Consider the following 22,737-nt stretch of genomic DNA (forward strand, 5'->3'; position numbering starts at 1 on the left):
GTTGATCACTTCCAGGGAATGTTAGAGATTTAAATAGAAGCTATAGTAAAACTCCAGTGATGTGTCTTATCCCAACTTCTTTTTGAAGTAGCTGGAGATAAAACAATAGCACTATATTTTCTACCCCCTTAATCCCCCCCCCCCCCCCACTCCAGGAGTGAGTTCTTAATTACTAATGAATGCAATTCATTTTAATTGTTATTATAGCAACATAACATTTAAGTGTCTCCTGTTCAGTCCTTGTGCCCTGGAACAGGCAGTGTCTCCTGTCAGAGAGAGGACAGGTAGAAGGCACAGCAGGCGTCTGATTGAGCCAGTTATTCATTTGCTGAGTGTTTGTGTTTATGCAAAGGGGCCTCTTCCTGCATATTTAATCTAGAGTAAGGCAGTGGCTTTTGTTGTGTTGAGCCCACATACCTTCAGTCCTTCCTCACACACTGCCGCCAGCTTGGGATCCCTGAGAGCCCGCAGGCTTCCAAGCGCCTGTAGTTTCTCCCTTACAAACTCTCAACTTTCTTCCGTTGTGTGAAAATTGCCTCTCCGGCCCCAAAGCTTTCCTTCCTCAGCATGAACGGGTAAGTGTGTGCGAAAGCCAAGGCTGATACTTTGTTTCATTTTACAAATGTTGAGAGGCTACTTTCCTGCTCTTCTGGGCGCCTCCTGCCAGCGACCTGGGTCCTGGTTCCTGGGCCGTTGTCAGTTGCTGGCTGCATTGATATAGACAAGTGCAGGTGCCTCTTAGGAACCGTGGCTGGATTTTGGACTGGCCGAGAGAGCCTCTTTGGAACCGGGGCGGGGGAAGGGGGGGCAAGCGGGGGGGGGGGGGAGAGAAAGAGAGAGAGAGGAACAGCTTTATTATTCTTTGTCCTAACAAATCCTGTTTTGTAACTGTCCTGGAGATAATGCTGCCATTGTTTGCTAAAAGCCTTCAAACAGTGTGGAAGACCGAACTGTAAGAAAGCAGTGAAACTCTGCTGCTGTATTGTCTATACCCGGGCCAGGGTCCTCCCCGAAGCTCTGTGCCGGAATAGGAAGGGTTTTCTTCAGTGGAAATCGAATCGTCTCTTCATTGATATTAATAGCACACTAGAGAGGTTGGCCATGATGCTCAGAGAGGCGGTCGGGAGGGAAGGAAATCTGATCTTGCTGGGGGTGTGTGTGTGGGGGGGATGACAGCCTCTTGGCCCCACCGTAGAGGAGACATCCATCCAGGCTCAGCCTGCATAATGGCATCCTGGCTTAACTGTTTGCTCTAGGAATTTTAATCTTGAGCTGTTTGTTTTACTATCTGGGGTCTTGCTATTTTTTGTTCCTGTACTGTCTTTAGAAAGCACCATATTCAGGGTCTAATCCAATCTTTTAAAAAAGTGGATTAAAAAAAAAGACTCAGAGAAATTGATGTACTGTGCACTTAGATCATTCTGGGCTATGATGGTAGGATTCTGCTTTCTTTTAGAGTGTTATAATTTCAAAAATGACTCGCCACAACTAAGAAGGATGCACCATCCAAGGAAGAGATGTCCTATGTAAAGATATTTCAGGGACCAGGAATTGTGTCCAGGGTCTAAAAGGAGTTTTCATTACCAGTTAACTGTTGCCTCTGCTTGAGTAACTCTTTTCAACAGAAGAGTGTGCTGTTCTCCCGCAGGTTGGAAACTGTGAGAATTTAAATAAAATTTCATCAACCTTATTAAAATATGTAGGGAGTTGGGTCTTCTTGGGTACAAATCAGTCTAGAGACTTCGAAGCATTTATTAACAGTGAGGCTGCTGAAGGTTTTTAATAATAAAATTACAAATACCCTATCTAATTGTAAGTATATGACTTTTATACTCGGTTTTTAAGGGGAAAAATACTTTTTTTTTTTATGAGGAAAAGTAACTCCGTGAGAGCACCTTCTGTGATTAGTGCTATTGTATTCTTAAATTTTGATTGATAGAGATAATAGTTTTCACTTAAAAATACAGACAGGTACTTTAACTTTCCATGACAATAGCTATTTGCATTTCTTTTATCTTTTTGTTTAACATTTGTGGGGGTTGGGATGGATTTGATTATTAACTCTTATTGCACACTAAAGGTAAATCTAAAACAAAGGCTTTGTTAGAGCTTCAAAGAGAAAACAGCAAATATTGTTTTTAGGTTTCAACATTTAAAGGCTGTTAAAGGATACCTATAAAATATTTTCACATGACCACGGCCAGGGTTTTACTTTTCTGTAAGGTAAGAGAGAGTAGTTTCTCCCAGTGAGATGGACCCATGTGGAGCTGTCGCTGGGCTGACTGCCAGCCTCCAGTAATCTCGCCGGTTCGCCTTGGCTGGGGTTGCCTATATCCTGTGGCTTAACCTTCGAGTTGTTTTAGGTTTTTCTTACTAGAATGGACCCCAAAGTGAGGTTCCATGATCTGGCGAGAGTCACAGAGGGTAAGGAGAAAGGAAACAAAGTGTTCCGCGCAGCCACGGGAGGGGACGTTGGGGCATGGTGGTTGATTTCTTTGGTAGACCCAAGTACAAGAAATGTAGCGCATGTAACCCAGCAGGCCTGGGTGGTGTCCTAGAGGCCCGAACTGTACAGCTCTAACTTTTTCTTTCTTTCCTTTTCAGTTTCCTTCTTTTGTTTTTCCTTCCCCCACCTCTTTGGCACTCCTGACGTCTCTCCCTATTTCTTCTTTTTCTTATTTCTTTTTTCTCTTCCTTCCCTGCCCTCTTTGCTTTTTTTTTTTTTTTTTTTTTTTTTTTTTTTTTCCCTGTAAGTCTGACTCAATATTGAAGTTATTAGAGCAGGGTGCCGGGGGGGGGGGGGGGGGTGGGATCTTTGTGGTTGATCTCGGAGTGGATTTTCTTGTCTCGAGTGCAGAAAATGAAGTGACCCTTGTACTATCATTTTTCAGCTAGGCAAATTTGTGTTGATACGCTCCTGTTTTTCTAAGAAATGTTTGAAAAGACATTAAAATCCACGTGTTAGGAGTCACTGGTTAGAGACAGCAGTCTCTGGGAAATTGGCCCATATAGACCTTCTGTTTTCTTTGATGAAGTCTATGTCCTTTGATTGGAGTATTTGGGGTGTTGGAAGTTTGAACCGTGTTCCTGGGCTTTAAGAGAAAGCATTCTCTAGCCAGAGACAGATTACTGGACTTTAAGGAAAGCATCTGCTACCTTCATTGTGGGCCAGGAGCTGGCCCTGACATCCTCGCATCCCCGATGACACTGATGGACAGTGGATTTAAGGCATCATTTGGGGGACTGAAGGTTAAGGTGAAAAACGTTGGTCATCCTTCATGGTCCCTTTGTATAATTGTATAAAATGAAACACAATGCAGAAGTCCTGATGCAAAGCATTCCCTTTAGCTGCCATGAAAGAACACGGGGAAATACTCATAGTGGGAAAAGTAGAGAATATATTGTTCATTTTCAGTCTTGTGAAACGAAGTCAAACCTCCATGTTTACCTGCAATTGGTTCCAACTGGGCCATGCCAGTTGGCATTATGTATTATTTATTACATGGATTAAATTAGGGGCCAAAGACACCCAAACAAAGTATGACATTGAAGCATTGTGGTAACCTAAGAGGTCTACAGGATAAAATTCTTAAGGAGTGGGGGGATGGGGGTTGGGAAGGTGGAGGAAGAGGAGAGTACCTTGAGTTTTCTAATGAATGGGTTGCTGCTGAAGATTGGTGTCTTACCCACGGTCTTTATGGTCAGCACATTGATTCAGATAAACAACACTCTTGCGAACAGCAGTGAGGAGGCCATACCCGGATCACTTGTAGTTGTTCACAGGATCTTAACTGTACAGAGAATGACATAAAGGAAAATAAGTCATTTCTATTTACCGTATTCCTGGCTCACTTTTAAAACCTAAAACCAATAGGAAACTTCAGAAAGAGAGGAAAAAGAAAATGCAATTCAGATGGTAACGGCGTTTTAAAAGAAGAGAAGTGGGCTGGAGGGGAATATTTTTCTTTTATCTTAAAAAATAAAACAGCTTCACATAATTTTAGTTTTGATGCTTGTGCTGTGAGTAAGCATTCAGGTAAACAGTTGATATATTTGATAAATAAAAGTGATTGTTTAACAAAGAAAAAAGAAAATAGTTCTGGAAATGGAAGTTTTACACTTTGGCAGAAAAATGAACTGCATACTGTTGTCCTAGTTGTTGATTTCTGATTCTTCTAGGCTCGTAGTGATGCAGACTCAGGCCCCAGTTCTAATCCCTAATTTTCTTGTCTGTTATATTGACACATTTCATTTAATTTAGCATGATGGCAAACAGCTGTTGAACTATTCATCTTTTCTCTGCAATGCTAGAAAAGTACCTTTCCGATTACTTGGCTAATGTATCCTAAAAACTAAAATCGACAGAAATAAATAAATGAGTGGTCAAATGTGGATATGCATTAAAATTTATGGAACCTCAGAATGGAGGAAACCATGATTTGTATCCCACTGCCAATTTTTTTTTGTATGAGTAAAAATTAAAAGTAGCCAATTCTGTATTGCTTTAGTAATTGTACATTGGAGGGTCGCTTGTATAATTTTGTTTCCCTAGGGGAAAATTACACTTGTAAAATCTATGAGGGTAAATCAGCTTATAATTTTGCTCTGTGTTCACTGACACACGGTACTGTGTAGATAGGCGCGTGGAGAAATAGCCCATTTCTTACCTGAAATCCTCCTACAGGTTTGAATACAGGGTTCAAGATAACTTTATTCAAAGTAGGCATTTTTGCAGTGTGTGTGTTTTTTTTTTTTTTTCTTAAATTAAATTTTAATAAGGTCCAGTTGTTTGCCGGGCCTATATGATAGCAATCTCATCTGCATTGCAAAGCCCAATACTGTATAGATCTGACTGCCAAACATGCAAAAATAGATGCAACTCAATAGATTAACATGAAAATTAGTTTAGAGAGCACGCATTGGAGAACATCTCAAGGAAAAAGGAGGGAGAATGGCTGTTCTTGCCTTGAATTGAGTAGAACCTGCCAGTTCGCTTACTTTCCATTTAAGATTGCCTGAGTGATGAGATGGAAATTTCTGGGGTGTAAGATTGCTGCTGTTTCTTGTATTTAATGTGCTCTTTTCGCTTGGGAGGCCGGGGGCTGCTTTGCCAGCCTCCCCATTACCTTGAGGACCCCAACATCATTGCCCCGTTTTCTCACTACCAGATGCCTCGTGACAATTCTCACCAGTGGAGAAACCAATCCTGGAGTCACACATCAGCAGTGTGCCTCAAAATTTTCATTTTCAATTTGAATTGTTTTGTGTAAAAACAAAAAGGTTTGGGGCGGGTTGCAAAATAGTAATTTTAAGTCCCAGGGCTAGGGTTTTCCCCCACCCAAATGGTGAACATTTATGGTGAAAACCTCCAATTTCCTCTTACAGTAAACATGAAAATTATGATTTCACTCAGAGCCTGCATTTTTTTTCCAATCTTTATGGCAAGAATCTGCATACACTTGCTTGTGGAAATGTCATAAATTGGCCTCAGATCAATTCCTCAAAGATAGTACTCACCAAAGTGCCACTTTCGTATTTTAGCCCTTGTGAAGAAGATTTAACTCTTCTCAATAATGTTTGCCTTTCCACATTCAGGGCTGACAGCGGAGGGATAAGCAGGGATATATTCTGTATAAAATTAAAACCACTTCATTACATATTGTTCTGAAGAGTGAGCAAAAGGATATTAACATTTTAGGAAAATGGTGATCTGGTCTTAGCATCTTAAAAAAAAAAAATTACATGAGCATTTGGTCAGCTGATGGGGAATGAATCCTGTACCCTGTCGGTAACTTGATCTAAATTAATAAACAAATGTTTTTCTTTTCACTTGTGCCATATGTTGATCCCAGTTACATGGGCAGAAAGAGGCAGCTTGTAATGTTTCTTAAAGGATTACACACTGTTTTGCATAAGAGAGTATATGCAGATGCAGGATAAAACATGTTCCAGGCTTTCTTTGTGTTTTAGGGAGCTTGATTTCAATTGTTTATTTCATCTGACACAAACCATTTTTATTTAACTTGGTAGATCTGGTAGATATAGGCTAAGTGGAAAACACTGTGTGAACAGCTTTCACCAACCGATTAACCACCCCCCCCCCCCCCAAACTTGCAGATCCTGGTTCATTTTGAAAGGTCCAGGTTGGCATAAAGGCATCTCGTCTCTCAGAACTCACTCTCTTCCTAAGGGGGAAAAAACCCCACAAGCCTGTGCTTTAATGAAATCAGAGATGTCGTGGATGCTAACCAAACAGACACGTTCAAGGAGCAGTCTCGTTTCCAAAAACAAAAGCCTATGAGTCACGTATTATTGCACAAGAAAATAAATTGATGGAGGACAAGATGAGAAAAAGTTCATATGCAAAATTCGCAATGTTTCACCTTGACTTTTTCCACCCACGTTATTTTTGTTGTCTTGAGGAGCTCACCGGCCTGTGCACCGGATCAGTGGTCTTGGGACTTGTTTTGATTAACTCTGAAAGTCACTTGCCATGAAATGTGCCGGAGTTCTTTTGCATCTGTCCCTGGCAAATAGGTGGTTGCTCCTTTCTCTTGACATTCAGGTTTTGATGTTCTCTTTTGTTTTCAGGGTAAGAAGTGACCTTTTGAGGTGACTATACCTGAAGATTGCTTTCCGGAAGCCAAAAAAGGTAAACGCGATGTGATTCGTGGAATTCTGTCTAGGGCTGTGTTTGCCACCTCTAGGTATATCTTAATTCACTTCTTTCCCAATCTACGTAGCTACCAAATGTCTGTGAATTTATTTATGTAAATATTATGTTATAGCATCATTTGGGAGATGTTTACAGAAAAGATTGCCCTGAAGAAATGGTCCACAGAGTGACATTTTTCTCCCAAATATGATCAAACTTCCCCTTTGTTGAAGCTGATTTTGTTGTTGTTGTTGTCGTCGTTGTTGTTGTTGACTTGGTGAACCCAAACTTTGACAGGAATACTCACATCACAAAAGCAGTGATTCATAAAAATTCACTTGCTCCAAACGAGAGTAGCCCATGTCCCTGTTCTGTGCTGAAGTGGTGTCATCTGATTGATGTTCATCTGGCGGCTTTATAATCACCTTCTTTCAGAAATTAATAGTCATAGCACCATAGCAACACGGCACATTGATAGAACTGCAGAGCGGCGTGGGCCACATCCCTGTGATGTCAGTACCAGGCTGCCTTGTTCTCTTGACCTTGCTTGAAAATCAAATGAGTATTTGATTTTAAAATTAGAAGTTTTCAGAGAGACTAATGCAGCTTGATGAATTAAAGCTAAATTAAATTTTCTCAAACTCACTTTTGGGAGGGGGAACAAAAAAGCACTCTGTTTAAAATGGTTCTGGATGCTACATTATTTTCTCGATTCCCAAAGTCTCTCTCTGGTGCTCATCTCACACAAGTTAATCTTGCAGGCCGTTTTAATGGCCAGTGTTTCTCTTGTAGAATCTTCATTTTATTTTTGAATTTTGGCCAATGATAGCTCCATTCGATTTAGTAGATTTGTGTCTGTTTTAAAACAGGTTACTTGAGGGCCTGGTTGCACAAGGGCTTCACTCAGACATTACTAAATTAAGTTTATGAATTTGTAAGACACAGACTTCTTATTCTTCAGTTGAACCTGTTTTGGGTTTTTTTTTTTTTTTCTTCTTTTTGAATCTTTACAGTGTGAAGATTCTTAGATTACTTTTGTGTTTCATCTCACTGAGCATTTTGAGGTTCTAGAACGTATTTTACGGGTATGGATTTATTTTTCTAGTTGCGTTCTTCCGGCACACTTGATCTGAGGTCAGAAATCCAACTTGCCCCATTTCACCATCTTTGTTGTCTAAATTAAATCTTTTGAGAAGCCTCAGATTGTCCTCTGCAGAGGACAGCTCCTTTTATATGCTCCAGTGCGGAAAGGGTTGATCCCAAGCAGTTTTGGGGCTCATCAAGTCAGGGCGGGACTTTTGACAAAGCTCTTCCCCTTGCTGACGCTCAGTGGTCCAATATTAAAAATGAAGGCTTTATTAATTTCAGGGATCTGCAAACTTTGCATGTCAAGGGCCATACGAATTATTTTCTGTTGGCGGGCCATTCCTTCCTTGCCACGAATTATTTTCTGTTGGCGGGCCATCCCTTCCTTGCCACGAATTATTTTCTGTTCCTGGGCCATTCCTTCTCTGCCACAGCTGCTCAGCTAGGCAGCAAGTTTGTCTCCCGGTGTCTCTGAGCCCTGCAGAATCTCAGTCCAAGATGTTCCTCATGCAGAGCTGTGCCAGGTGTTTTAACTCATCTCGTGCCTTTAGCAAAGATTTCTGGCAAAGCTAAAAACTGATTAAACAAAGCTGAATATATGGTCGAAGAGATGAAATATTCACCTTGAGAATTGCGTTACCCCACAGCCTCAAATACGGGCATCCTAAGTGGGTTTTCATTGTTTTCTCTGGAGTCACCTGTAAGCATGAATTATTTTCCCTGTGACTTGATGTCTTTATGATGGCCTATGCTAACACCCATGACTTGGAAATGTGCACGTTTGAATTTGTGCGTTGCGATTTGTTTCCAATTCTGTGATACTGTTCAAAGTTTAAAATATCGTGAGTCAGGGGCAAGTTTGGGGAGAAAAAAAAAGTTTCTAGGAATTTTTCATTAGTGTTGACTAAGGGAGGTAGTCCATGGGGACAAAAAAATTGTTTCTGTATAATATCAAGGACATGTGATATACTGCAAATAAGGAATGCATTGTCAAATGTCAGGAGCAGTGAAAAATTTTGTCCTTCTGATGGCTCTTGTCATGACACAATGGAAGCTGATTAACAAATTCATAAAACTTTTAAACTTGACTGCTAGGCAGCTCAGAGTAAGAGTTTTTGCTCAATGTCTCTAGTTTTTTTTTTTTTTTTTCACATTCCACATTTTTGTTATCGATACCTTTTTATATAAACTTCGTTATCTCCTACCCCCAGTTAACATTGTGTTGTTTAATTTGTTTTTCTTTTATAATATCAATTCTTTTATTTGACCTTCATTTCAAATTTTATTTTCCTTTAGACATCAGTTAAGGTGCATAGACCTAAATAATAAATCACCTGTATTTTTTACCTTTTAACGAGCTCAAAGATCCTTAAAACATGAATCCTTATATATTTTGATCTCTTATATATGAAGAAAAAAAAGTTTGTTAAACTGTAAAATCTAAAAAAGATCTGTAAAATGGTTGGAATGGCTAGTGTTTCTCCCCAGGGAATAAATCTTAAACAGAGAAGATCATGCTATCCAGTGATGATCGAGAAACCAGCACCATCTCCAAATCATCAAGAAGAGGTAGATTCAGATGCCAGGAGCTTCTCAGTAAATGCCATGCCCGCATTTGAAATCTGGGAATCATTAACAGTCAGCATAGATGCAAATAAATATGTCTACATTGGCACTATGGGAAAAACTAGTTATGTGCATAAAAGTGGCCAGACATATTCAGAAAAACAGATGAAGCCATTTTTCAAATTTAGATTCAAAGGTCTGACGAGTCATAAGTAACAGTTATCTTACTTGCTAGCGATGTGACAGTTTTCTTCCAAGTGGATCTGAGCACTTTGCAAAATGGGTTTGGTTGCCAGCGTTCTTGAAAGGTGGGTGGCAATCATTATAATCCCCACTTTACAAACTGGGAAGGTGGTTCCATAGATGATTAGTAAGTTACCCACGGTCATGTAGATTTTCAAGACTGGAGGGGCGCCTGGGTGGCTCAGTCGTTGGAGAGTCCGACTTTGGCTCAGGTCACGGGTTCGCAGTCCGTGAGTTCGAGCCCTACGTCGGGCTCTGCACTGACATCTCGGAGTCTGGAGCCTGCTTCTGATTCTGTGTCTCCCTGTCTCTCGGTCCCGCCCCTGCTCGTCCTCTGTCTCTCTATCAAAAATAAATAAACATTAAAAAAAAATTTTTTTTAAAAAAAGAATGTCAAGACTGGACCTAAAGAGGCATGTTGCTCAGGTCACAATTCTATTGATGTCATTTTATCATGGCGGCCTTAGTTTGGTGACTTAATAAAGGTTTATATGTCATTTTCTCTCTGCTGTCCCCCAATGTTGGCATTTTACCTACATGCATTTTTGCTTAAAATTCAAATCCAGTTTGTAAAATTCATCTTCTTGTAGCAGTTCTGAGTGGCATTAGGAGTGGATGATAATCATCGAGACCATAAAGATTACAATTGACTGGTTATTTTTAAGGATTTTAGACATCTTCAAGCTTCACATTTATGTATTGGTTACCTTTTTTAAAATTTTTTTAAGTTTATTTATTTTGAGAGAGAGAGAGAGAGAGAGAGTGGGGAAGGGGCAGAGAGAGAGGGAGAGAGAGAATCCCAAACAGGCTCTTTGCTGTCAGTGCAGAGCCTGACGTGGGACTCATTCACATGAGCCGTCAGATCATGACCTGAGCCAAATCAAGAGCTGGGTGTTTAACTGACTGAGCCACACAGGTACCCCTTTAATTTCTTTTTTACAGCCAACTTATTTGTGAAAAAGAAACAATCTAAAAGCTAGTATAATCATTTCTACCCCCAGTTTGAGCTCTTTTTTGTTGGCTCAGGGAGTGTAAAGCATCCTTATAGACTCTACTCATTGTGTCTTGCATATTGTAAATTACATCTTGTTTGCAAATAAAGGTAAAAATGACTATTCAGCTACTTAAAATACATACATTAGTTCTTTTGAAAGTGTGTATTTATTTGATGTAAATATTTAGTGGCAGTAAATTCAAAGTTAAATCACTTTCAAAATGACCACTTGATAGAATTCAGCATTTGAATTATGTGATTATTCATTCATCAGCTTGTTAATGAAGACATAACAACTTGATGTGTCTTCATTGAGCCACCAGATGACCACACTAGCTGAATCACTAGTTTATTCTGTTCAGTTAAACATTGAAGTCCTTCCCGCTCCCCCCTTCTCTTCACATATCCATGCTTGCGTTGTAACAGGGTGAAGACTAGCCTGGTACAACATGGAGACCCCAACATACAGTGGCTTAAATAAAATAGAAGTTTACTTTTTTCTTATGTAAGACTCTGGCCAGTCTAGCTTGACTGACAGGTTCTTTCTTTTGCTCTCCTACCTTGGGATTTTGTTATTATTCACATGGGTAAAGCATAGTGGAGAAGTCCAAGGCAAGCTATCGTCTCTGATGCAAATGAGTTAAAAATTGCACACATCACGTCTATTGACCCTTAATTGGTAAGATTATGGTTACATGGTCATAAGAAGCTCCATTGGCTGCTGGGAAGTATCTATACCAAGGTGTCCAGAGCATGAGAGAATTGGAGAATAGATGTAAGGGGACATTTCGAACACAACAACTTGATTGATTGAATTGGCCCAATTCAATGATTTCTTTCTTTCTTCCATTCATTCATTCATTCATTCATACAAAAGTGCATACTGCATACATGCATAAATTCCTACTGTAGATATTTACTGATGATTATGATGATGGTAGATATTTACTGATGATTGCTAAGATCATAGCAGTACATAAGAAGGACATGGTCTTATGGGTGCCAGGTGACTTTTTTGGTTAAACGTTTGGCTCTTGATTTCGGCTCAGGTCGTGATCTCACGGTTTGTGGGATCAAGCTCCACGTGGGGCTCCGTGCTGACAGCATGGAGCCTACTTGGGATTCTCTCTGTCCCCCTCTCTCTGCCCCTCCCCTGCTTGCACTCTCTCTCTCTCAAAATAAATAAGTAAACATAAAAAAAAAACAGACATAGTCTCTGTTGTCATTGTTTATATTATAGAGGGGAAGACAGTTATTATGAATGATGGTGATGAGCAGTGTTAGGAAGGGCAAATATTGGTTGCTGTGAGAAAGCAGTCTCTAAAGTGGGAGACCAAGGTATCAGGGATTTATGTATTTTAGCCTTATATGGAAGCTTTGTTAGGTTAACTTGGTTTTCTTGTATCTGTCATGCCAATGTTGTTATGAACGTTATCAGGCATGTTAATTTTGTTAATAGCTTTATTGAATTATAATTCATAGGCGATACACTTGTCCCATTTATTTATTTATTTTAATTTTTTTTTTTTTTAACGTTTATTTATTTTTGAGACAGGGAGAGACAGAGCATGAACGGGGGAGGGTCAGAGAGAGGGAGACACAGAATCCAAAACAGGCTCCAGGCTCTGAGCTGTCAGCACAGAGCCCGACGCGGGGCTCGAACTCACGGACCGTGAGATCATGACCTGAGCCGAAGTCGGCCGCTTAACCGACTGAGCCACCCAGGCACCCCAACACTTGTCCCATTTAAAGAGCACCATTCATTGGTTTTTAGTTTATTCCCAGGGTCTGCAACCATCATCACAATCTAGTTTCAGAATAATTTCAGCACCCCAGAAAGGGACCCTGTAACCATTAGCAGTGACTCCCCGCAGCTCAGCACCTGACAACGAATCTACTTTCTGTCTGACCTATTTGGGACATTTCCCATAAATGGAATCATACGATATGTGGCCTTTTGGGAGTGACTTTGTTCCCTTAGCATAGTGTTTTCAAAGTTCAACCCAAGCATTTAAATTTGTAACTCTCTTAACAACCTTAGAGTTGTTTGAGGTCTGAGTCTTAACCCAACAAAATGATGACCTGAAATACTCTCGCAGGGGATGGAATTGGGGGGAAAACTACTGTTCTCGTGTTGTTTATATTTTCATAGAACTGACTTGGCCTCCCAACAGTTAAACTTCAAAATTTAAATGTTTGCATTTTAAGTTAGCTGTTTTTAAACATTGTTAACCATAATGCTAAACCAAGTTACTCTGTAAACAAGAGCTGTTTCTCTTGAATGTTAGATTCAAAGAAAAAATTTTCTTAAATATTGATTTCCAGAGAAATATGCTCAATAGAGTTCGTTTTCAAGCGGGAGTCACTTGTTGAAATGTCCATCAAGGCGTATTTAGTAATAAAGACAGTCTTTGCAGCATTTATCACCTAGCGATATTTTTGCGCTGTGAACAATCAAAAATACAAAACCAACTACCAAATGGTCTTATTCATCTTTTTAAAGTGATGTTTTTGTTCTTCCATCTGCCAAGGGCACCAATATCGCAGCTGCTCACCTTGAGCATCTTAGGAAGAGATTCTCAGTTTAGGTGACAACCGAACAGCTTAACAGAGATAGAGGGAGTATTGCCTTTCTTTGGTAATTCAAAAGCCTCAGGAAGAAATTTGAAGCTTAACTGTACAAAAACTAAACCCTGTTTAAGGGAGCAGATCGGTGTTAACCTTGACTGTATTAGTACTACCCCCTCGTGTGTAGTAATATCCAGAACCTTAAAGGGGCAAATGTTCTATTGATGGTAGGATCCTTAGTTTGAGTCCATTTTGCAAGTTGACATTCTGTCCAGGGCTGAGTTCGGATTTGAAGTTTATGGTATATTTTTAAAAGACTCCTCGTGAGTGGTAGTTCACAATTGAGAAATGAAGATCAGTCGTTTAACCTTGTACTTCTCTGTCCTCGATCTGAACCGTTGTATTTCCATAGCCTTTGCGTGGGGGGTGGAGAGGGGGGAAAATGAAAAACTTGAAATCTTTCTGTTCTTTTCAAACGTACTCTTTGAGAAGTGTGAAAATCATGCAGATATCCCCTTGAATATTGTATATTAGCGCGTATGTACTATATAATTATAAGTCATTAGATATTTTGTTAATTAGCTGACAGTGCAGTGAGTTATTTAAAATTACCTTTTAAGAAAACAGTCTTGCGTCATTGGATGGACGGTGATGATTTCGGTCTGTGGATTGGCATGGTACTTCAATTCCTCACCCTATCCCTCCAGGCCTCTTTTTCTGGAAATCTTTTTCCCTTTCAGAGGGTCCTGAGCAGTCCCTGGAGGTCAGAGAATGTGCCCTAAAATTCTTTCATTACAGATTACATACTCTGAAGTTTACTTAGAGCAGTGATTGGTCGAGTGAGCATTGGGACCCATTTGTGGGTTAGGAAATCAATTTAGTGGATTGTGCCCAAAAAATTTTAAAACCTGGAATAAGCATACAGTAGAGTAGAATAAAATAGAGTAAGCCTACACTGTCCAGTGTGGAAGCCACCAGCCACATGTTTGCAGTACAATTAGCCCAAACTTCTATGGGCTGTAAATGTGAGTTCGACAAAGTACTTCAAAGACTTTGTAGGGAAAAAAATATTTGAACAATTACTCTTTTTTGATGACACATTGAAATGATCATATTTTGGTTATGTTAGGACAAATAATATAAATTATTCAACTTAATTTCATCTGTTTCAGTGTAGTCACATGCATAAATGGCAGACATTATATTTCTAATGGACAGCTTTGCTCAGGTGGATGGGGAATTATTAAATATAATACACGGTGATAGGTGCTGGGGGAGAAAATAGAGGAGGATAAGGGAGATGGGCTTGCTAGAGCAAGGGGTTCCAGCTGTAAATAACCAGGGTAGGTCTCTGTGAAGCACAGGCATTTTGAGTGAAGATGTAGCTTGTTCTAAAGAGAGCAAGTTGGCCAGTGTGGCTGAAGTCAAGTCATCGGGGAGGGGGGGGGGGGGGACAAGGTCAAGTAGTAACAAGGTAGGGGGTGCCTGGCTGGCACAGTTGGAAGAGCAGCTGGCTCTTGATCTCAGGGTCCTGAGTTTGAGCCCCATGTTAGGTGTAGAGATCACTAAAAATAAGTAAATGCATCCATATATACATACATACACACACAAACTTTGGAGGGTGGGGGGAGAAGAAGTAAAGGGCCAGGCTGAGTAGGGCGTGAAGACTCATTGGACTCTTAGACATTTACTAAAATAGGGAACCATCGATGGGCTTTGAGGTGGGTTAAGATCTGACTCATGCTTTAAGTGGATCACTCTGGAAGCTGTTTTGCAAGTTGCCTGTGGGTGGAGTAGGCAAGATGATAGATGATAGGGAGGGGGACTTGTTAAGAGGCCATTGTAATCATCCCAGTGAGATAGGGTGATGGCCAGGGTGAGGATCACTAGAGGTGGTGAGAAGTACTTAAATTTGCTTTATTTGAAGGTAGAGCCAAAGGCTTTCCTAGTGGAATAGATGTGGAATTTGAACACATTGCATCGAGGATGACTCGAAGATTTTTGTCCTGGACGATGGGGTGGTATCCTGTCATGGATTGCTTGTGGGTAGAAAGGAAAGAGCAGAAGATTGAGGTTTGGGACCCAAGCAATTTCTGTAAGGATGGGGCTGCCATGATCTGAAATAGGGAACCCTGTAGGGGAGCAGATTTAGGGTATAAAGGAAAAGAAATATTTAATCTCCCTTGTTAAAGCTGGTAAGGTACACTTTATTCAGGACCATCACACTAGGTATAGGGAACATTCCGGTGAGCTTTTATACGGGAGAGATTGACCTCAACTCCGAATACAGCCCTGGCAAGTAGGAAGTCATAGCAGGGTGGGTGTCAGTGGATGGAAAACTTCCAAAAGTAAACATCATGGGTAAGCAGAGGGTCTAAGCTAAACAGATCTCACAGCCCAGGGGGATCAGACATTACCTGGGAGATGATGGAACATGAGGAATCCAGTCACATGTCAGCGGTGATCAGATACGGAAGGTGATAGTAGAGGGGGTTGTGGTTCAACTGACTTAGCAGGGTTCTTGCTCAAACTGGATTTATAGGAAGGTGCCCACCTGGATTCAGGAGCCTGGCTGAAGTTTGGTCAAGCCAAGAATCTTTGTCAAGGGTGGATGAGAGAAACCGGGAGCACAGCTGTAGACGCGTGAGGTTTGAGCTGTTTGTTATTCACCCAGATTGAGATGTCAAGTGGGCATTTGGATATGTGGGTCTCGAAGTGTCCTAGCTGAGGCTATAAACTGAGGGTTTGTAACATGTAAGTAATATGTAAAGGCATGAACCCGGGTGAGCTCACCAAGGGAACAGTGGTACAAATAAAGGAGAGTAGGGCTCCAGGATGAGGGTTCTGTCGCCAGCACCATTAGGAAGCTTGATGACAGGATACAAAGAATAGTCAAAGCCGGCGGGAGATTTTGGGGATTTGGATGAGCCAGGAGCCTATGGAGGACATTGTTTAAAGGAGGAGAGCATTGTCAGCTGCCTCAGAGGTTGCTGAGATGTAACAAGAGATATTGAGAAAGAACTGGCCATTGTGTTTGTCAACATGGAAGTCATCGATAACCTTAACCACAGTCAAAAATGTTTTGAGTCTCATTCCCCTAATATACACCGGCTTCATATAACTACCAGTGTGCTTATGGTAGGCATTTTGAATGAAGTTTCCCGGAATAGTGCCTGTTCAGCACTCTTACTTGTTAAGGTCATGCGGCACCTCCACCCCTCGCCGCCCCACCCGGACAGGGGCCTAACTCTGTGATGTTCAAGTCACGGTACAGCCCTTGGAAAGTGATCAGAGCAAAATTCACTGCTACACCGAGGAATTTGTGCATTTTGCCCCTTTCAATTTATTCTTTCCAATGGTCGAGATAATACTACGTTTAAAGAAAAGGCAGAGGGAAAGGGGGATGTATTAACCATCGAAAGGTACACCTGCAGCTTGGTGTGGTTAACATGGTCTCTAGATTAGTAGAGTACTAGTTTGTGCTTGAGCCACATGTCAGTCTGTGACCTTTACCTTATGGTAGTCTTTGAAGATACAGTCTTTGAAGGGGTCATCTGCCTTTCAACTTAACTAAGAGCATCAAAGATTCTGGCTTATTCAAAAAATCTGAAACACAGTTAACGCTTTTGAAATTTCTAGGCTGGTCCCAAATCATCAAGCATCTAGAAAATTATAGGTAAAATAATTTTAAAAATATTCTTTGTCTGTCTTCAGGTACTAACAGTTGTGGGTGAGGTAAGAATGTTAGCTATTTGTGGAAGATAATAAATGTACTTTTTTTTTTCATTATAAGATGGCATTAAAAGAAATTAGAAAAGCATGAAAGTAGAGGAAGAAAATGTCAGAAGAACAGTTTTACTGGTGACCTCACCAAAAACAGTTCACCATTTTGTCAGTATCCTGCCAGTATTTTGTATATGTAGATTTGTTTATATGTGGTCATACTGCACGGACTATTTCTTTTCCTGTTTTTAACCCTACAATCTCCAAGTTTTTTTCAAGTTATTATATGTTATATCTAAGTACTATTTTTAGGATTCTTTGGTGACTTCTGTTTTTGTGTTGTCTATTCCTGCAATGGTGGGGCTTCCGATTTTTTCCAGTTAGTCATGATGTCCAGGATGTCTGTTTTGAGCATCTCAAGTTAGCTCAGTCTCTTGAATTAGTTTTATAAATGATGTTGAGATTTTAGATTCTCATCCAGTTTCTCCCTCTACTTTTGAATAAATTAAAACTAATCTGAAGCACACATAATCACCCCTTGGGGTGGACTGTATGCATTTTCCACGATTAGGAAATCGTGGTACCATTTATATTAATTTTGATTTCACAATTTCTAGACTTTAAGCTGCTAGGCATCTTTTCTTCTGATCTGAATTGTTTCTTGGTATTTTCCCACTTTCCCAACTTGATTTTTAGCCTGTGAGCTGGGCACTTTGTGTTCTTTGAAGGGTCAGCTGTTCATCCTCTCTTTGTTTTATTATCCCAAACAATTGCTCCTTCTCTTTCCCCAGAGCAAGCCATTGACTTCTGTTTGCATTTGCATCTCCAAAATTTGCTTTGGTTGGGTTTCCGTCCGCTTACCCAGAAAAATTGAAATGTACTTACCGCTTTTAGAGTATAAAATTCAAGTTCTCTTCCCTTGTTCGCCGTACCTCAGCAGTATCGTCATTAATGGTGTAGGCAATAAACATTTGAGTTCTGGTGAGGTTCACTGTGTTTTTAAAGTTGAGCTGCGTGCCCCTCTCCTTTGTGACCATGACCCCATCTAATTTTAAAATCCCCAAACAGCCATTCAGTGAAGTAGTCTTATAACTTCAGAGAGGGCCAAGGAATGTGGGACTTCTCTGGTCTCTTTCTTGTAATTTACTGAAGATGAAACCAACATCCAGGAAAGGAAAATGACATACCCCAGGCCACTGCATAATTGTAGCCCTCTGGGTTGGGAATCCCCGGCTCTTCTCCTACACCTTTTCCTTCCTTTTATGATATAATACCAAAAACAAGTGGAAATACTAAAATACGACTCTTAAAAAGTTGACTGTTAAAAAAACAGACCTGACAAAAACAAACATGTATTGTTTATATATATATATATGGCTCTTATCTTGGATTTCATTTACAGTGCTCACTCTGTTTTTTCCAGCAATGTTGAGGGAAATTACACCATTTACAAGTGTTTCACTGTATTATCTCCGAGAAACATCACCTGAACACATTCATCTCAAACCAACGAAAACAAAAATTAAAATGTTCATCTCAGAAAATGCCCACTTTTCACTCTCCTTCCCACCGCCATTTCCTCCTTCCCTCCTCTTCCAGCTTCTAGAATTCCCAATGCTTCTCCTTCTTCTTTCTCTTGCTCTTACCCACTCCTGTCTCTCCCTCTCTGTCTCCTGGCTTTGAAAGCTGATTGGCTTTTTCACCAAGGCCATCTGATGAAGATGTATATAAAAGTAGAATGTTCCTGCCAGTTGACTACTGTGCCTTTTAAAAATTGTTAAGTCTTGTGTGTATGAGAATTTCAGTGTCCACTGCCCTTATCTGACTGATTCATACAAAGGAACACCTCCCATGTGGCATTTGTTTTGCCAAGGGCTGAGGTACGGGGAAGGATAATTGTGTTTTCCTCATGTTTTTTGAGATATATATATTGTCTCTTTGATTGAAGCTACTTACACTCCAAGATCTCCCTCCCCCTAGTTATGGAATGGGGTTGACATCCTCTCTTTATTTCCGAATGTGGGATAAAAATACATGAAGACCGATATAGATTTGTCACTGGGAGCTTCACTAGCTAAGTTCTCATTATGTTATTAGCAATAGAAATAGAGTAGGAAATTCTTATGAACTTTATTTTCTTTCCCCAATTACAAATGTAAAACCAACTCATTAGAGGGAATTTGCAATTACAGATATGTCCATCACATATCAAAGTAAAAATAATCTAGAATCCTGACCCGGAGAATAACATAAATTTTCTGCCCTTCTTTTTTCATTGAATGTATACATATTTAATAAAATCGCCATCATACAGTATATGGAATTGTCTGGCTCTTTTTAAAATCTAATATTACATGGTGAGCGTTTTCCCATGTCATGAAGTATTGTTAAAGACATCTTAAATGATTGTAAGCTGTGTCATCCTTTTACGTGTAATAAAATTTAATTAACTTTTCTTCATTATTGGCTGTGGAGGTTGTTTCCAGTTTTTTTGTCATATATTGCCGTGGACATATCTGTGCACAAGCGTTTCTCAAGTTTTATTTCTTTAGATCTATTCTAGAGGTGGAAATCGCTAGAAAAGAATTTATGGAATTCTTACAGGTTTTCCATACATCTTGTCACATTATTTTTCAAAATACCCCAATTTACACTCCTGTTAACATTGATTGAGAGTGTTTATTTCACTATAACTTTGCCAACAATGAGTATCAACATTTTTTGTTATAACTTGACTCATAGGAGAAAAAAAGTGTATCTCAATTTTTTGTTCAATTCTTTGATTAGAAATGAAGTCCAGAAATTTTGTTTCTTTTTATTTTAAAATTTTTCCATGTTTACTTATTCATTTTGAGAGAGAGAGAGTGCACATGTGTGTGCACAAGCAGAGGAGGGGCAGAGTGAGGGAGAGCGAGAATCCCAAGCAGGGTCTATGCTGTCATCACAGAGTCTGATGTAGGGCTCGATCTCAGGAGTTGTGAGATCATGACCTGAACCAAAATCAAGAGTTGAATGCTCAACTGACTAAGCCACCCCGGTGCCCCTGTGTTTTTTCTAATTGTTCATAATTTTTGGAGCAGCCAGGGTTTGAGGGAGTGCGAATGAGGAAACCAGGATGCTGAGAGCACAGGGAAGGAATCCTGTCAAGAGGATGGTCCTTGATCAGTAGCCCTTATGGTAGGATTTCCAGAGGGAATTCACAGAGCGCTACATTGCAGCTTTGCTCTAAGTGTTAAAATTTGGGGCGCCTGGGTGGCTCAGTTGGTTCAGGGTCCAACTTCATCTCAGGTCATGATCTCATGTTTTGTGAGTTCAAGCCCTGCATCGGGCTCTGTGCTGACAGCTTGGAGCCTGGAGACTGCTTCAGATTCTGTGACTCCCTCTCTCTATCCCTCCCATGCTCACTTGCCCTCTCTCTCTCAAAAATAAACAAAACATTCAAAAAAAAAATCTAAGTGTTAAAATTGGAAAAGGCCAGGCCACTGGCACTCAGACTTTGCTGAGGCCACATCGAGAGATCTGGGGCTCACAAGCTTTCCAAAAATTTGGATGCTTTCAATGTATTCCTTTATTCACCAAATAATTAGTGAATGCTTACTTGTGTCAAGCACTCTTCTAGGCACCAGGGATATACTGGTAAACAAAAAGGAAAGGCTCTTTACATGTGGTTAAGTTTCCCTTTTTGCTTGATGATGAGGACAGACAGACAGTTCTACATAAAGCCCTTAGCCCGGTAAGAGTCATGGTTGTTTCTCTTACTGCTAGTGCTGTTTCTCCGTTAGCAGCAGCAGCTCAAATAAGAAACTGTGGCCAGCCAGGTCCCTTCTGGAGTGTCCCTGTCACGCTTGGGGAAGGGATGCCGTTACGTGGCTGGTGCTCTCCGGCCCAAGAAGCTTCTCTCCATTTCTCTTTTAACCCCTTTATTAATTAACCCACTGAGCTAGTCTCCTCCAGCCCTGTGGTTCCAGCAGCCTGTAGAGAAGCACAGTGGTGTACAATTGAGCCGTAAGACCCTGGGGACAGAGCTGTGGACCTCACGGGAGCCCCTCCCATTGGCGTCTGGCCAGTAGGGGTATTGCCAAAGGCTGATAAGTGGGGGTGCTGCTAGGTGCACCCACCTCCTTGGGCATTGCCTCTGTTTAATCTGTAAGCTCAACCAGCTGATTCTCATCAACACCTGAAAGAGGGAATCAAAAAGAAAAAAGTAGAAAAGGAGAGTGTGCTTCCTCTTGCTTTCTCAGTGTTCTCGGGGATTCCGAACTCAGCACTGAATGGGGGAAGACTGGCCCAATTCACACTCCTGTTAACACTGATTGAGAGTGTTTATTTCACTATAACTTTGCCAACAATGAGTATCAACATTTTTTGTTATAACGACTCATAGGAGAAAAAAAAAGTATCTCAATTTTTTGTTCAATTCTTTGATTAGAAGTGAAGTCCAGAAATTTTGCTTCTTTAGGCTTTTTGGATTTTTTTATTTTAAAAATGTTCCATGTTTACTTATTTATTTTGAGAGAGAGAGAGAGAGAGAGCGAGCGCACACATATGTGCACAAGCAGAGGAGGGGCAGAGTTCAGGCTTTCCCACTCCTGGGAATCACTCAGCAAGCGCCCTCCTGTCTGTGTACTTGCCTGGTTCCTGTCACCACTATTTCAAAACACAACTGATTTGTAATTGAGATAAACATTCTCAGTGCTGGAGTAATGAAGGGGTAGCTTGGGGTTGGGGACCCGGTGCCCCACTCAGAGATGGGGATTGGTGGGGGGGCCTCGTCTGAGTTTGGATGTGACCGTTCTTGGCAGGTCCCGACGTGTCATTCAGTTGTACCCAGCTGAGACATGGGCAGAAGGAAGGGACCTGTCTCCCAGAGGTGCTGTGAGGATTATGTAGAGAACAGTTTGGTTAAGAGTTCAGGCTTAGAGGTCTTCTTTGCACGTCCAGCCCCTGCTACTTTTTGGCTTTGTGATCTCGTGGAAGCAACCGGCTTCTCTAAGCCTTTTTTCCCTTATCTAAAAAAGTAGGGACTTGGAAGTAGTTGAAGATTAACTGAGCTATTCCAAGGAAAAAGTGCTTAGAGCAATGCTTCATATCCAAGAAGGGCTCAGTGATGTTGGCTCAATAATGTCTATTTTTATTATTAGCACAGTGCATGGGATGTAGTAAGTTCTCACGGACGTTAATATATTTTACTGTTAATTTACTTTAAAGTTAATGAAAATGGTTTCAAATGGCTGTTTTTATTGGGGAGAGTCTATTTAGAGGAAATAGAAATGAAATAGGCATCCTGATACCTGAGGTTTTTCAAGATAACGTGTATTTCTGTATCATTTTCTCCTTCTCACGTCCCACCTGCCATCACCACGTGACGGGTGGGGCCATCCGGCAGGATCCCACTGGCTCATTTTTATGAATTTGAATCAGCCTCTCCGCCACACCACAGCTTAGATCTAAGTGCTCAAATTTAGGCCAGGCCATTGACACCCAGATGTTTTCTGAGTTCAGAGAGAGAGATCTGGGACTCGCACCTAAACTGTGTGATACTGTGAAAAGGTTTTCCAGGGCTGTGTACGAGATTCGTTGGCTCTAACGTAATCTTATTATGGAAGTTACCCATGGAGACTGTGTTAACAGAGCATTAGGCTGGTGTCCCCAGCACTTCACGTTGAGGAGTGTGGGTAGAAATTTCATTGAGTATTCACTGTGTCCAAGGCCAAAGAGAGAGAGACAGAGACCGAAATGGAGGGAGGGAAGCAAGGAGGTCCCCAGGGCAGGAAGCAGGAATTCCTGGCTATCTGGGAGAAGGTGAAGGCACTCCTCAGATGTGTTTTAAGGGAGCGTGGGTTGGCTCTTTGGGGTACACTTGTCAGAAGTGACCACGACTCCACTGTTGTGCAAAGGATTG

At 40.8% G+C, this 22,737-nt stretch overlaps 1 protein-coding gene across 7 annotated transcripts in view; it reads left to right on the forward strand.

The window, feature by feature from the left end:
- FOXP1 (forkhead box P1) overlaps window positions 1–22,737 on the forward strand; it is a 512,855-nt gene that overhangs the window by 170,437 nt on the left and 319,681 nt on the right. For 6 of the 7 annotated variants that reach the window (XM_086697593.1, XM_086697592.1, XM_086697602.1 and 3 more), the window contains exon 2: window positions 6,592–6,652. The gene's annotated coding sequence lies outside the window, so the exon portion shown is untranslated. Of the gene's footprint in view, window positions 1–418; window positions 576–6,591; window positions 6,653–22,737 lie in introns of those variants that run through there. The other variant, XM_086697594.1, reaches the window with a different exon arrangement.

Source organism: Puma concolor, chromosome A2 (assembly GCF_028749965.1).
Source record: "Puma concolor isolate L17-30 chromosome A2, mPumCon1.1.hap2, whole genome shotgun sequence".
NCBI classification, from domain to species: Eukaryota; Metazoa; Chordata; class Mammalia; order Carnivora; family Felidae; genus Puma; species Puma concolor.